A 12,229-nucleotide genomic window follows, 5' to 3' on the forward strand; every position below is an offset into this window, starting at 1 on the left:
TCTCTCTCTCTCTCTCTCTCTCTCTCTCTCTCTCTCTCTCTCTCTCTCTCTCTATTTCGTAAAACATTGTTTCCGTGTGAGAAATTGTAATCATCGATTGAACTTTCTGCATTCATGGAAGACACTTTATAACAAACGTGATAAATATGTTAATTTCAATTACAATTTAAACAACCTATTTATGCCGTAAAAGGCAAAGTACTGTCTACGTTTTATCTCATTTACCACGGCGAACTTGTAATAATGTGCGTATTCACGCACGCATTGTTCTTACGATCATTAAAGCAGCTTATCAAAACGCCGCTCCATTGTCTCTTATTGCGCCCATGATAAATATTTGTCTAAATTAAATTTAATAATTTAATGATACTTTCGCGCCGTCTCATCAATTACAATTTTAGGAAAAGAACGGGCAAGATAATGACTTTAGTTACGCGTTGACCACGCTGAAAATCGTTATTATATTTTGTGAAAGAAAGCTAAGAAGCCCAGAACGCCTCCGCGGACAAACTAACTTTCAACAGTGTGCCGCGATAAATTAATGGGCATTGGAGTGGCACGCAAAATTTGATTAATATTTCTCGTCGAGGAAATGTCAATGTCACTCGCAAATATGGACGATTAATTGAGCGATTCTTGGGAAAAGAATTACGAGATCTCTAAACGTATTGATGTCGAACAGACCCTTTCTGGGAAGCCTCGACATTTTCGTTCCCGAAAGGAATAGATTTCACAAAAACGTTTCTCAGCGCAAGGAACACTCGGTGGTTTTGTGAAACAGATCTGCACAAGCGTGCAGATCAAAGAAATCGAATTGAATTGTTTTGACAGCCCTTTTGACGTTTCGCCAAAATGTAATTCGCCCAGCGTTTTCGCTCTACGGCCGTATGCCTGTATGCGTCTGTTGCATTATTGAAGCGGCACGATAAGGCAGAATCTACTTAGCGCTGAACTCGATAGCGCGCGAGCGAACAAAATATACGGGCGCCGCGGCGCCGGCTGTGGCACGAGCGAGCGAGAGAGAAAGAGAGAGAGAGAGAGGGGAGAGAAAGAGAGTGCACTCACCGTTGTCTGCGGGAAAGGACTCCGGCAGAGAGGTAATCACAGATGATCCGTGGCCCGTCTTAACGCGAAGAGGACCAATGCAGCACTGACAGTTCCACCGTCCCTCTCTGATTCATCCTGCGACTCCCTCTCCGTCCTTCTCCCTCCCTAAGCCTGGCATAGAAGAGAGTAAGAAGGCGACGGTGAGTAAACGAGAAGGGTTCATGAACCCGTGAGGGAACCGCTTGGAGGGAGGGAAGTGTCAGGTGAACGTGGTGCGTCCTGCTAGAAATGACGACGTTCGGACAGGTCTGATCGCGACGGTCCCTCCCGCCGGATGGTGTCCTTGGAGGAGCTTCAAAGATGTAATAAAGTTTCTTCATGATAAAGTGATTTATCGACATGATGGATCATCCGTGGATGATAGACCAGTTGGTCATGCTTGATAAATTGAGGTCTTAACAGGTATTTCGTTAGAGTGCATCAACGAAAGGTTACGATCAGTGATAGACGACATTGTGTGGAATAAATAATCTATTAATAGTTGTATCGTATTAAAATTGCCATTTTTGTAGATTAAAATAAGACGTTGTATTAAAAAAAAAATACAATTTTATTTTTAACGAAGACACGTACCATTAAAAGTTTTCTTCTACGTGATATTGAATTATGCATATCACGTTTAAAGAATTCAGCGTTTTTAGAATAAATCCTCATTTAAAACTTATTTGACTCTTTCTCGAGACTCGTTTTTCCAAGAATGTGTGAGAGAGAGAGAGAGAGAGAGAGAGAGAGAGCTCAGAACGGTCTTCAGAATGAAATTTTTTGAACCACTGAATAGTCCTTTCGCTAACAGAGCCTTCCAAAGGCCGATATAATGCTTCTACCTGCCCCAGCTGCACTGTGTGCCCCAGTTTCGGTTCATATAAGAAAAATATTTTCGCAATCCTTTCGCGGAGAGCACACTGTTTTTTGTGTGGAAAAAATTAACAACAATACAAATACAATATAGCCCGTTTATCAAAGGAGATTGAAGTGCGCAAAAACCCTTTACAAATTACTAATAACACGACCGGAAATATACTTTCTATCAAGTTTACTAATTGCAATCAATTGACAATTAGTCAAATTTCATCCTGTGCAATCTCTCATATGTAGATCCTCTTTTTTACGTTGATTGCAGTTTAATGAGTATATACACGATGCTTCAGATATTTCATCGCGATCCGTATTGTGGCGGCAAAACATATAGTCGTTCAATCACAGGGAAAAGAAGATGACATTACGTAAGCCCGTGATGCACGAAATTTCAATATCCTCCATTAATTGTATTGCGATGCAGCGATAATTAGTGGCGCTCGATTGTAACGAGGAAACTAGGTATGCTTAAAGATAAAGTTTCGAGTCAGCATATTAATTGTGAATTGGCGTGCGCCGCATGCTGCTTGAATTTATTTAGCTGCACAACTTGTCTCGCGAAACTGCATACACTCCGGTTTTTTTTCCCCCTAAGCGATATTTACCTTCAGCAGCGGCTCCCATGCGTCTGCATTTGCGACTTTTCACGTGACGTTTAAATAATGTAACCGCTTGTTTTTACCACCTCCCGCAAAGTGGAGAGCTAAATTTCGTCGAGTAGCGTGATCAGCGCTGTGTATACCGCATATATTTACCGGTGTCCAGGACCGGTAATCGATTTTGTCCGACCCGTAGAGGCCGGAGAGAGTGGCGCAGCTCGCACTCCTATATACGAGCGGAGTCATTATCGAATGCGTCTGATCGCTTATGATAATGGCGTTTCAATATTCAGTAGATGAGTAAGCGGCCCGAGAGTCATCGGGTAGCGTCTAATTCTAATTCTCCTTTATACGTATATACCTATACATACAGGCGGCCACCTACCACCTTATACCGCTTGCGCTTGGGGGCCAATATCGAGGGCAATAATATTATTGCTTTCGTCGCGCCCGGCCGTGAGGCACCCACCCAGGCGCGTTAACGAGCGCAAGTCCGATCGAGTCCGATAAAGTCATTTCAACGTTGTTTCAGTCGATGTATCGCGAGGTAGGCCAGACCGTCTCTCGTCGGATCGAAGATTAACCCCTCCCTTCCCTCCGTTCCCTCCCCCACAGTCCTCCCGCGTTTAATTCCTCGTTGCGGTCTTCGGGGCCGGGGGTATCTGTCATTAGAAATAAGGTCGCGAACTATACGGATATATATATATATATATATATATACACGGGGGCGCGGTATATATCCGTGCACACGCGAGGGGAAGCGGGAGGGTGCCTAACCGCGAGATCTGCAGATGGTGCGGCGTCTCGATTCTGCCTAAACGGGGAAAGCCCGGGTCTCCGTCGTAAGCTTCCCCTCTGCACAGGAGCACATTAATTCTATTCCCTTTAATTAACGGTTCCGTGTGCCGCGCCAGCTTAAGGGGACCCTTTTCGAGGATAACGCGCGAGTTCCGCTATCGCACGAAATCCACGCTGCAACCGTTTTCGCCGTGACATTATGCGACGATATCGCGTTTGCGGGGCGAGGTTTCGGCCTCGCGTTTCTGCCGCTGTCGGGCAAGGGGAGAATCGTCCGTCGATCTCATCTCGCTCTTGAATTAACGCGAAGATTAACGCCGTTGTTGGACACCTTTTCCTCCGTAAAGCGAATGGCGATTGACAATTTGAATGTGGAATCAGAGGGGTAATACGGGGATAATTTTAGAAAACTCAATTTTCCAACGGTCGTCAAACAGACAAATTAATAGCTACGCGGCCAATGAAACTCGTTTGCTCACTTCTCGCTCGTGTGTGCCAAAGGGGAGAATAAATTTCTACTAATGCAAAAGCTGGAAAGGGCCCCTCTCATGATTACTACATTTTTGCTTTCAAGACCGCCCGCTCGTCTCTCGCTCAAATACGCTTTGTGCGAACGAACTTTCTCGCAAAGTAAACTCTCTCTTTCTCTTCCTCGGCGAATCGAGACGGTAGAGAGACAAAACCGCGGCAAAAGTTTTCTGGAAAAAGGTGCAATTTAACTCTTTCGAGTGCATGAATTGTCAGCGGGAATACAAGAACTTGGCGAAATTTCTTTCACGAAGGACGCCGCGAATTCGATTTCCCGCAGGCAATTTTGTCCCCAAAATACAGTGCAGTCTCTGATACAGCTCTATTAAATCTTAATTAATCTTAATTTTGCATCTTCTCCTCGCAAAAGAGGGTCACACCGCATGAGATGTGAGGTGCGCGAAACGAATCACGGTTATTTTCACCTCGCTCCACGTTTATGACATAAATGTTATACCGATATCTATCTTTCGTAGGTGGTAGAGGAAACGCGTGACTCATTTCTTTTTGTTCACCATGATGTGTTACATAAATGTTACATCATGCTTCCATTAAGGTATATGATGGAAGCGATCTTTTCTGTTCTGATTCGCGCGGCATATTGTTTGCGTCGCATTCTACTGTGATAATGTAAATAATGTAGGAAAATAGAGAAATTAGAACTTATTATAAATAGAGTGGCCGAAAGTGCATAATATAAACGGGAAGAAGAGGATTATCTATGAAAGAGCTAAAAAAGATGCAGAGTAAGTTTAACAAAGAGAATAATTAATTCATTCTCCATTATACGTCTCGAATTTTCAAAATCGCGACAACGAAACCTTTGGAAAATTATTTTAAACTTTATATTTTATTGAAATCTTTAAAGAATATTTCTTTTATCTAAAATTTTTTTTTCTTATATAAAATCCTTTTCTTTCCACTGTGTATTTTATATATGGCTATATGTACCTATATTTTGTTTGGCATCTAAATATAAGAATAATTTTCTCGATGTTTTCTAAAAAGATAAGTATAAATAATACACAAATGTATATTATTCATATTTATTGGTTATAAATAATTCATATTTATAAATAAGACTTTCAATATTTATAAATAATATATAAATATATATTATTTATTGCGTGCACGGCATTAGCAATGCCGACTTCTCTGCTAGTTTAATTCAATCTAAAGAAATTAATAATAAATTAATTTACGATAATGGAAGCGAACAAAGTTTGGCTTTCACTAGTTGCTACGCCGCAATTGATTCGATACCTCCGAACTACCCTATTCGACGTGCCAATAATGGCTCGCGAGTGGTCCAATTTCGGCAGTTCCGGCCGCTAGTTCAGGCCAAGACGATCGACAAAGGTTCGAGGCACTCCGTGCCCCGACTTCGTTTGGTCGAGATCGAATAACGGGCGACGTGACTGCCAAGATTGCTTCTCGTCGCGAGATGAAAACTGGAGAAATAGGGATAAGCGCGTGTGTCGTCGCTCGTGCGAATAAAATTCGTAAAGGCGAAAAGGAATTCAAATCGCTTTCGTCGGCGATATCATACGGCCCGAAATGCCTATCGCGAACCGATTTTCGATCCTGCCGGTTTCGAGTACGTGCGAAACGTGACTTCGACGGAGGGCGAGGAGGAGGGGGACGAGGGGCCGGCGACGTTCGTCTCCAAAATAACGTGGCTGGCATGGCCCGATGCGAATAAATCTAGGCTGTTTCCAGTTCTTCCTCCCTCATTTACAATCTAAATAAGATCACAAACATTTACACCTAGGGTATACATTTTATTCTGCATCTTATTGACGTGTTTCTATCAAAATTTCGGAAATTATTCAATAATTATGTAATACAGTTGGATCTATGCATTTCAGAAAATGCTCTTTATATTTTTTTTTTATTATATAGATCTAATCTAATTTTATTAAGACACGCGTGGCAAAACGTTACTCATCTTTATCGCACAAGAAGAATTTCTCGCGTTTCTTCACGGTTCTTCATCATGAATTCAGATGGCGGTACCTGGAGACGTGTCTGATCTAATATATATCTTTTGCTACTTCGCTCTTATATTTAATCATGTCATTTTCGTCTTCGGAAAATGCTACGTGAGTAATTAATTAAATAAATTCGTTTCTATTTTACCGCTTTTGAAGTATATTTTACATAATTTAGCACACACGAAGTTTTATAAATTATTACTGTTAATGCTGTATTCTGTTCCATTTGTTACATGAAATATTAAAGATCGTGTGTATGTGTGCAAAAGATTAAAGGCCGAAGAAAGATGTTACTTTTTGACAGTATCTTTTTATTATTAATCTTTTTATTAATATCTTATTTTATATCGTATTTTAACAATTCCTATTAACGTGATCTATCTGGATAACAATTTCTTCGTAATCAATAACACTTGTCTCAGTTTTGTAAGAGCTTTACTTAATCACGTCACGTCAACACCTCGCGTCGAACGTAAGGATTGCAATTCTCTCAAAACTCGACAACCCGTCGAAAGAGGTTGAAACGATGATGGCTATCGCGGGGGAGAGCGAATCGTATTTCAGAGATTTAGGTCAACACGCGAGAACGGACGCGCGCGGGTACGTCGGGTTGCTCTTTTACCAGATTCTAATGTCGTCACGGGGCGGCATCGGTACGTGATCGTCGAAACCGGCCGGGAATTATAGTTTCCATTACCTCGCGGCTCAACGACGGATAGAAATTAACAGGCTGCTGCGCGGATGTAAACGTAAGTTAACCAATTACATGGCCGTGACCGACCGCGTTCAGGGAAAATGGTTTTAAGCACGTTTCCCCGAGGTTTTTTTCTCTCTCTCTCCACACCAGCATTCCCCGAAAGGTTTCGATGCAAAATACTCGCGCATCGTCGTGTGTCGGTCGTAAATTCGTTATCAAGCTCGACCGTCTGGCCATCCGGTTTCGTCACAACATTAAAAATTTTTGTTCGCTCGGAACGCTATATACGTTTTTCTTACAAAGCAGCAAGGAGGTATTACGGGAAACATAAATAGGTATTATAAATTTTAAATTATACGCAAAGCTAACGGCGTTAACTGCGAGGAGAAAAAAAAATAGCGAAGTTCATCGGTAATGAGTGTAATAATTTACAAGATCAGTTATGTAGTTTGCGCACCGCGAGTACGTAACGTGTACAATGTTTCTAAAGCAGTTTTATTATTTAGTTCTTAAACACGGAACGGTGTTTTTAATGAAATTTACAGGAAAATTTACAGGGAAATTTCTATAAAGAGAGAGAGATAGAAATAGAGAGAAAGAGAGAGAGAGAGAGAGAGAGAGAGAGAGAGAGAGAGAGAGAGAGAGAGAGAGAGAGAGAGAGAGAGAGAGAGAGAAAGAGATTTCTATAAGCATTGTGTCGAAACATAATGGAGCGTGACTGAGCATAATTGAGTAATTTTAGTTAGCCGCAAACACGAATCTTTGTACAAATAATAGCGCAGTATTATAATAACAGAATATTCGTAATACTAATATTTATTATCTATGAATATTCAATATTTTGATAATACAGAATATTCTATCATCTATATTTTAATCACATAGAATATTCCTATTAGGATACAGAAATTCATAAACGATACAAAACAGAAGAATTAAGAAAAATGGAATAGCGATCACGTGTGAATTTTTCTTTGAAAATATCGCTATAAATCGAGCTGTAAGAATTTTTCGAATTCCCGAATATGAGTACGAAATTTGATCGACAATTTTTGTTTGCATTTGCGCGACCTTGCAGTTTCTAATTTAAATTATTACATCTCTCGGAATGGCATTAGATATATTTATCTTGATTAAAATTTGTTGCGCAGATTGAGATGGCTTCTAAAGCACAAGTTCCGCGACGCGCGGAATTCGGGAACTTTGCGCGAGAAAGCGGTGCATCTATTTCGGTTTCCGCTGTAAATTCCGAATACCTCTCTCTCTCTCTCTCTCTCTCTCTCTCTTCATCTCTCTCGGCGCCATTTCTCTCTTTCTTTCTCTCCAAAGTCAGTTCGCTTTTCTCTCGCTACTTCTTCCTTTCCTCGCAGTTTCTCCTCTCATTTCTTTCACAACCGCGATTTTTTTCTCTTCCATTTCAATTTGCTGCGCTTTTTAACAGATCTGTCTCTTTCTCCTCGTTTGTTCCTTCGTTTACGCCATTTTTCGTTAGTTCCGTGTCCGTGAAGTCGAGATTGGCCGTCTTAATAAGATTTTATTCGCCCGAGAGGAGAAAGGAGGGGGGGGGGGGAGGGGATAAGGGGAAATAATTAATGTGCATAAGGTGGGGATCCTTTTCCAAGATAGTCTTTCTAATTATCCGGCGCCCTTTCCGAGTTCGCGTTTATCGCGCCTTCGCTTTTCGGTAGATGCTTATCGTTTCTCGATTTCCTAAGTGTACACGCCCTTCTCGTCGCGCACGCGGAAAATAGTGCAGCTACGAGTGAAACCGTTAATCTTGCAGCGAGAGCGAGTAAAACTTTCGTGGTAGTAGGATAGGTAGTAGTACATTGATTCCGAAGAGTTCGCCACTTAACTGCTCTCCACTTTACAAAGCATTTAATGTATATATTTTAATATAACTATTATATATGTTACATAATTTTTATGTTACGAGAATCTGAAATATTTGTAAGGAGATACCGGGTTTCCTTTTCATTAATAAAAATTCGTTTATAAGAAAAGACATTGGATTTGCTTTTAATAAAGGATTTCCGTAATTCCTGCCACACTGGAACGCACAAACGAGCTTTCGCTCGGATACGTCGTTACGTTTCTCATGCTTATCAGATAATCACATTTTTCTAATTACGACCTTCGAGAATCGGAAGAGAATCTCTGAACGATTTTCTAACATAGGAAATTCGAGATACCGGGGAATTCCTTGTACCCGTGTAATATCGTTTGATCAGCTCGCGATTGCGGATGAATGCGACAACACACGCTTATATCCCGTAGATTGTGTTTCAAGATGGAAAATGGCAAAGACGGACACCGTGGATGAACGAATCGCCGGAAAATAAGCGGGTATTCGTCGCCGTCGAAGGTAATGAATTTTATTAACTCGATGTTGCGCGAGATGTACGCGCCCGGCCCTCTCTACGTTTCTTCGTTGTAAATATTTGCGAATCGCGAGCTGCAAAGCGGGCTTCCGAGAGGGGAAAATTGCAGTTGTTTGGTAGCCGGCATACCACGGAAGCCTTTGTGCTGTGCGCCTCCATCGCGATTACATTCTTGCGTCTATAACGCGCCGGGCTTCTCGAAAATTACTGTAGTTACGGAACGAATGGAAGATCGTGGTCGCGTAAAAACCCGGCTCTCAGGGCGCGAGAGGAATTAACGTCGCGGTTATCCGCGCTCTCCCGATTCGATCCCCTTAACTGCGAACGCGCCGCACACACGTATCGTCCGGCAGGGGATCGAGACACTCGCGGTTAAGGAAAGTGAAATTTTCAGCAAGTGATGGATCCAAGGGATTTCTCTAACGAATCGGTAATTACAAAAGCGACTTGCTGCATCAACAGTTGGTTAACTCATATATTTTGTAACGACGGAGAAAATAAAGTTTAAAGGACTCCAAAGTTAAAGTGAACTTCAGAGTTCATTTTCTCCATCTTTACAAAATGTCGGTTGGCCCACCGTTGCAGCTAAACCCTTTAATTAACAAGGCAATAATTAATCTTTGTATTAACGGTGGCATTCTCATCTCGCTTGCTTCGATAATCTCAAGAATAAACTTCCCTGCAATAAAGAATTTAACAATCTGTAATTAAATCACTGCGACCGACGTTACGTCATTAGCTCTCAATATTACTCGAACACTCGTTTTCACCGAATCCAGCGGATTTTTTGGAGCGTCATTGCGATACCGACGATAACGAATCCCGCGCGATCATCGCGCGTATCTGTGTATTCACCGCTCCGATGCTCCCAAATATGTTTCGAAATTTCCGACAACGGATTCGAGATTCTTTCTGAGCTTTCAGCCGAGAAAATTACAGCCAACGAAACATCCGCGCGGCTTTTTGTGTCCGCGTCGCGATATTTCGTTTCATCGCGCTCGCTCTTCAACGAGGGGACCCGCCGACCGCCGCCGCCGCCGTTGTTGTGCAACGTTCGCGCATTTGCGCTCGCGCGCGCGAAAACAAGGGAATTACTCGTGGAAAACGTGCGGCTTATTTAATGTCGACCCGCCGAAAACGCTGGAAACGGCCGTTTTGGCTTCAGCTCCAGAGATTAGCTCGCTCATGAGATTTAATTTCCCTTGAACGATAAGAATTTTTTTTTTACACACGCAAATATGCGGTACAACCGTATATACTGCAATACGACAATTACGCGGCGCGCACGTCTGCGTAAATTCCGCGCGAGCAGTATGCAGCTGCAGATGTATATTGATTATGTATTTATCTCGCTGAGAAGGCGGTACACCGCGCGGAAATGCGTTCGTTGATGCGACCGCACGCGAATATTTGAACCTCGAACCCACGCCCACTCGAAATAGTTTGATCTATTCAGACGGTCCGAAGGAGACTCAGATAGGGCGGGCCGGTCCCTCTATTCAGAAGTCAGAACTATTGGAAAACTGCTCGAATCTAATTGAGTATTCGATTTGGTCTCCGATCGACAAATCGGCAGTTCGCGTTTGCAAACGCGCGCACGAGCTACGCCGCGCATACCCGCGCCATCGATTAATCGAGTTATTAACTTCGCTCGAAGGGGGGGGGGGGAGGAGGGGAAGAAATGACGATGCATCGCAAGGTACCGAGGATCTTGCTGTACGCGGTAGGTAACTCGAAACCACCATATGTATAGTATGTCCACTTTCATCGCGGATATACTTTGCAGTTGTGCGCTCGCGTTGTCTTTGGAACCGATATTTTCTCGGTAAAAATATTGAAGCTGCTCCCGTAATCGTCTGAACCACTCGTCACTTAAACTGTTTTTAGCTTAGACAATATCGATCAGGCCGCTACTCCTTTCAACTGAATTTCACACACTATACACACTTTTCATTAGGAATTGACTTCTAAAATGCACTAACATAGATTACTAATAATGGGATCAAATGGGATATATATTCAAATAGAATAGTCGAAAACAAGAATTGTTAAATATTGATACACTTGCATCTAATTTTTAAAGATCTCAGACACACTAATCTAGAAATAGGAATCCTACTTGGTAAGAATTTGGACCCGCAGATAATAGTTTATTCTAACGAAAATAGCGGCTCGCGAGCACATTGTTTTAATAGATTTTAATGTCTCTGATGCCTCGGCAGTATCTTTAGTCCGTCCGATATTACGCTCGCGGACGTAGTAGTTTGAGGCACTCGGGATATTTGAATATTCAGGTATTAAGATGTTGTACAGACGTTAGAGACAGAGAGAGAGAGAGAGAGAGAGAGAGAGAGAGAGAGAGAGAGGGAGGACGAAGAGACGAAGGGATTATAGACCCGTTCAACTGACTACATATATCCCAAGATATGGCAGCTCCGATATATGCGGAGTACATACCTTCGCGCCGCTAAACTGCTAAACTACCGTAAAGCGTTTAATAGATCAGAAGTTATACGCGAATTGCTTGGAAGCTATCGTGACTCCGGCCGTCCGCGTCCGCGTTACAGCTCGCAGATATGTATTCGGTTATTTAGAGTCTATTAACTTCGTTCACATTCATGCGATTTGTTATTACGCCTGTCCGCAGTGTCGCTGGCGTATCGAATATATTCGTCCTGCGATCGCGAAACCGTCTCGTCGAAGAGCGTGATTCTATAATAAAAGTACTCGCACGTCTCTTTCCCATCTCGCGGATTCAAATGTCACGTCTTCAGCAAATTAATCTTAATCCATGCGGGACGAACGAAACGGGAGCGCGCGCTGCGACGGCGGCGGCGACGGTGTTCGCATTTAGAACGATTATCCTTAATGAGAAACCCGGGAGAAATCATGGAATAAGAGAGGGAGAGAGAGTCGCTTTCCGCGTCGTCGTTCCACCTTCGAACTCGATTTAATGCGTTTTGAGATAAACCGTGTTTCCGATAAACAAGGAATAATAACTGCGCTGAAGCGAGAGACGCCGACGGCGGAGTGGACGATTAACTCCTTAGAGGGAAGCTGTAAAACGAACCGGGCTCCACTCGACGATACTCCACTTAACTTTATTTTTCAGTCTCGCGGCGGCGCGCCGCGGGCGAGAAACGCAAATGGGAATTCCGTGCCGAAAACAGCGTGTCGGCGCCGAAGGACTCACAAGATGCGCTCAGATGGTTTTCCTATTCTCGAAACTTCCCGCAAAGACGATCATATACATATATATATATATATATA

General features: G+C 42.7%; 1 protein-coding gene across 2 annotated transcripts in view; it reads right to left on the reverse strand.

Moving 5' to 3' along the window:
- LOC105451238 overlaps positions 1-1,149 on the reverse strand; it is a 26,494-nt gene extending 25,345 nt beyond the window's left edge. For both annotated transcript variants that reach the window (XM_011691574.1, XM_011691573.1), the window contains exon 1: positions 1,066-1,149. The gene's annotated coding sequence lies outside the window, so the exon portion shown is untranslated. The remainder of the gene's footprint in view (positions 1-1,065) is intronic.
- Positions 1,150-12,229: the final 11,080 nt, after the last annotated feature.

The sequence above is a fragment of the Wasmannia auropunctata genome, unplaced genomic scaffold (assembly GCF_000956235.1).
Source record: "Wasmannia auropunctata unplaced genomic scaffold, wasmannia.A_1.0 LD336053.1, whole genome shotgun sequence".
In the NCBI taxonomy this organism is placed as follows: Eukaryota; Metazoa; Arthropoda; class Insecta; order Hymenoptera; family Formicidae; genus Wasmannia; species Wasmannia auropunctata.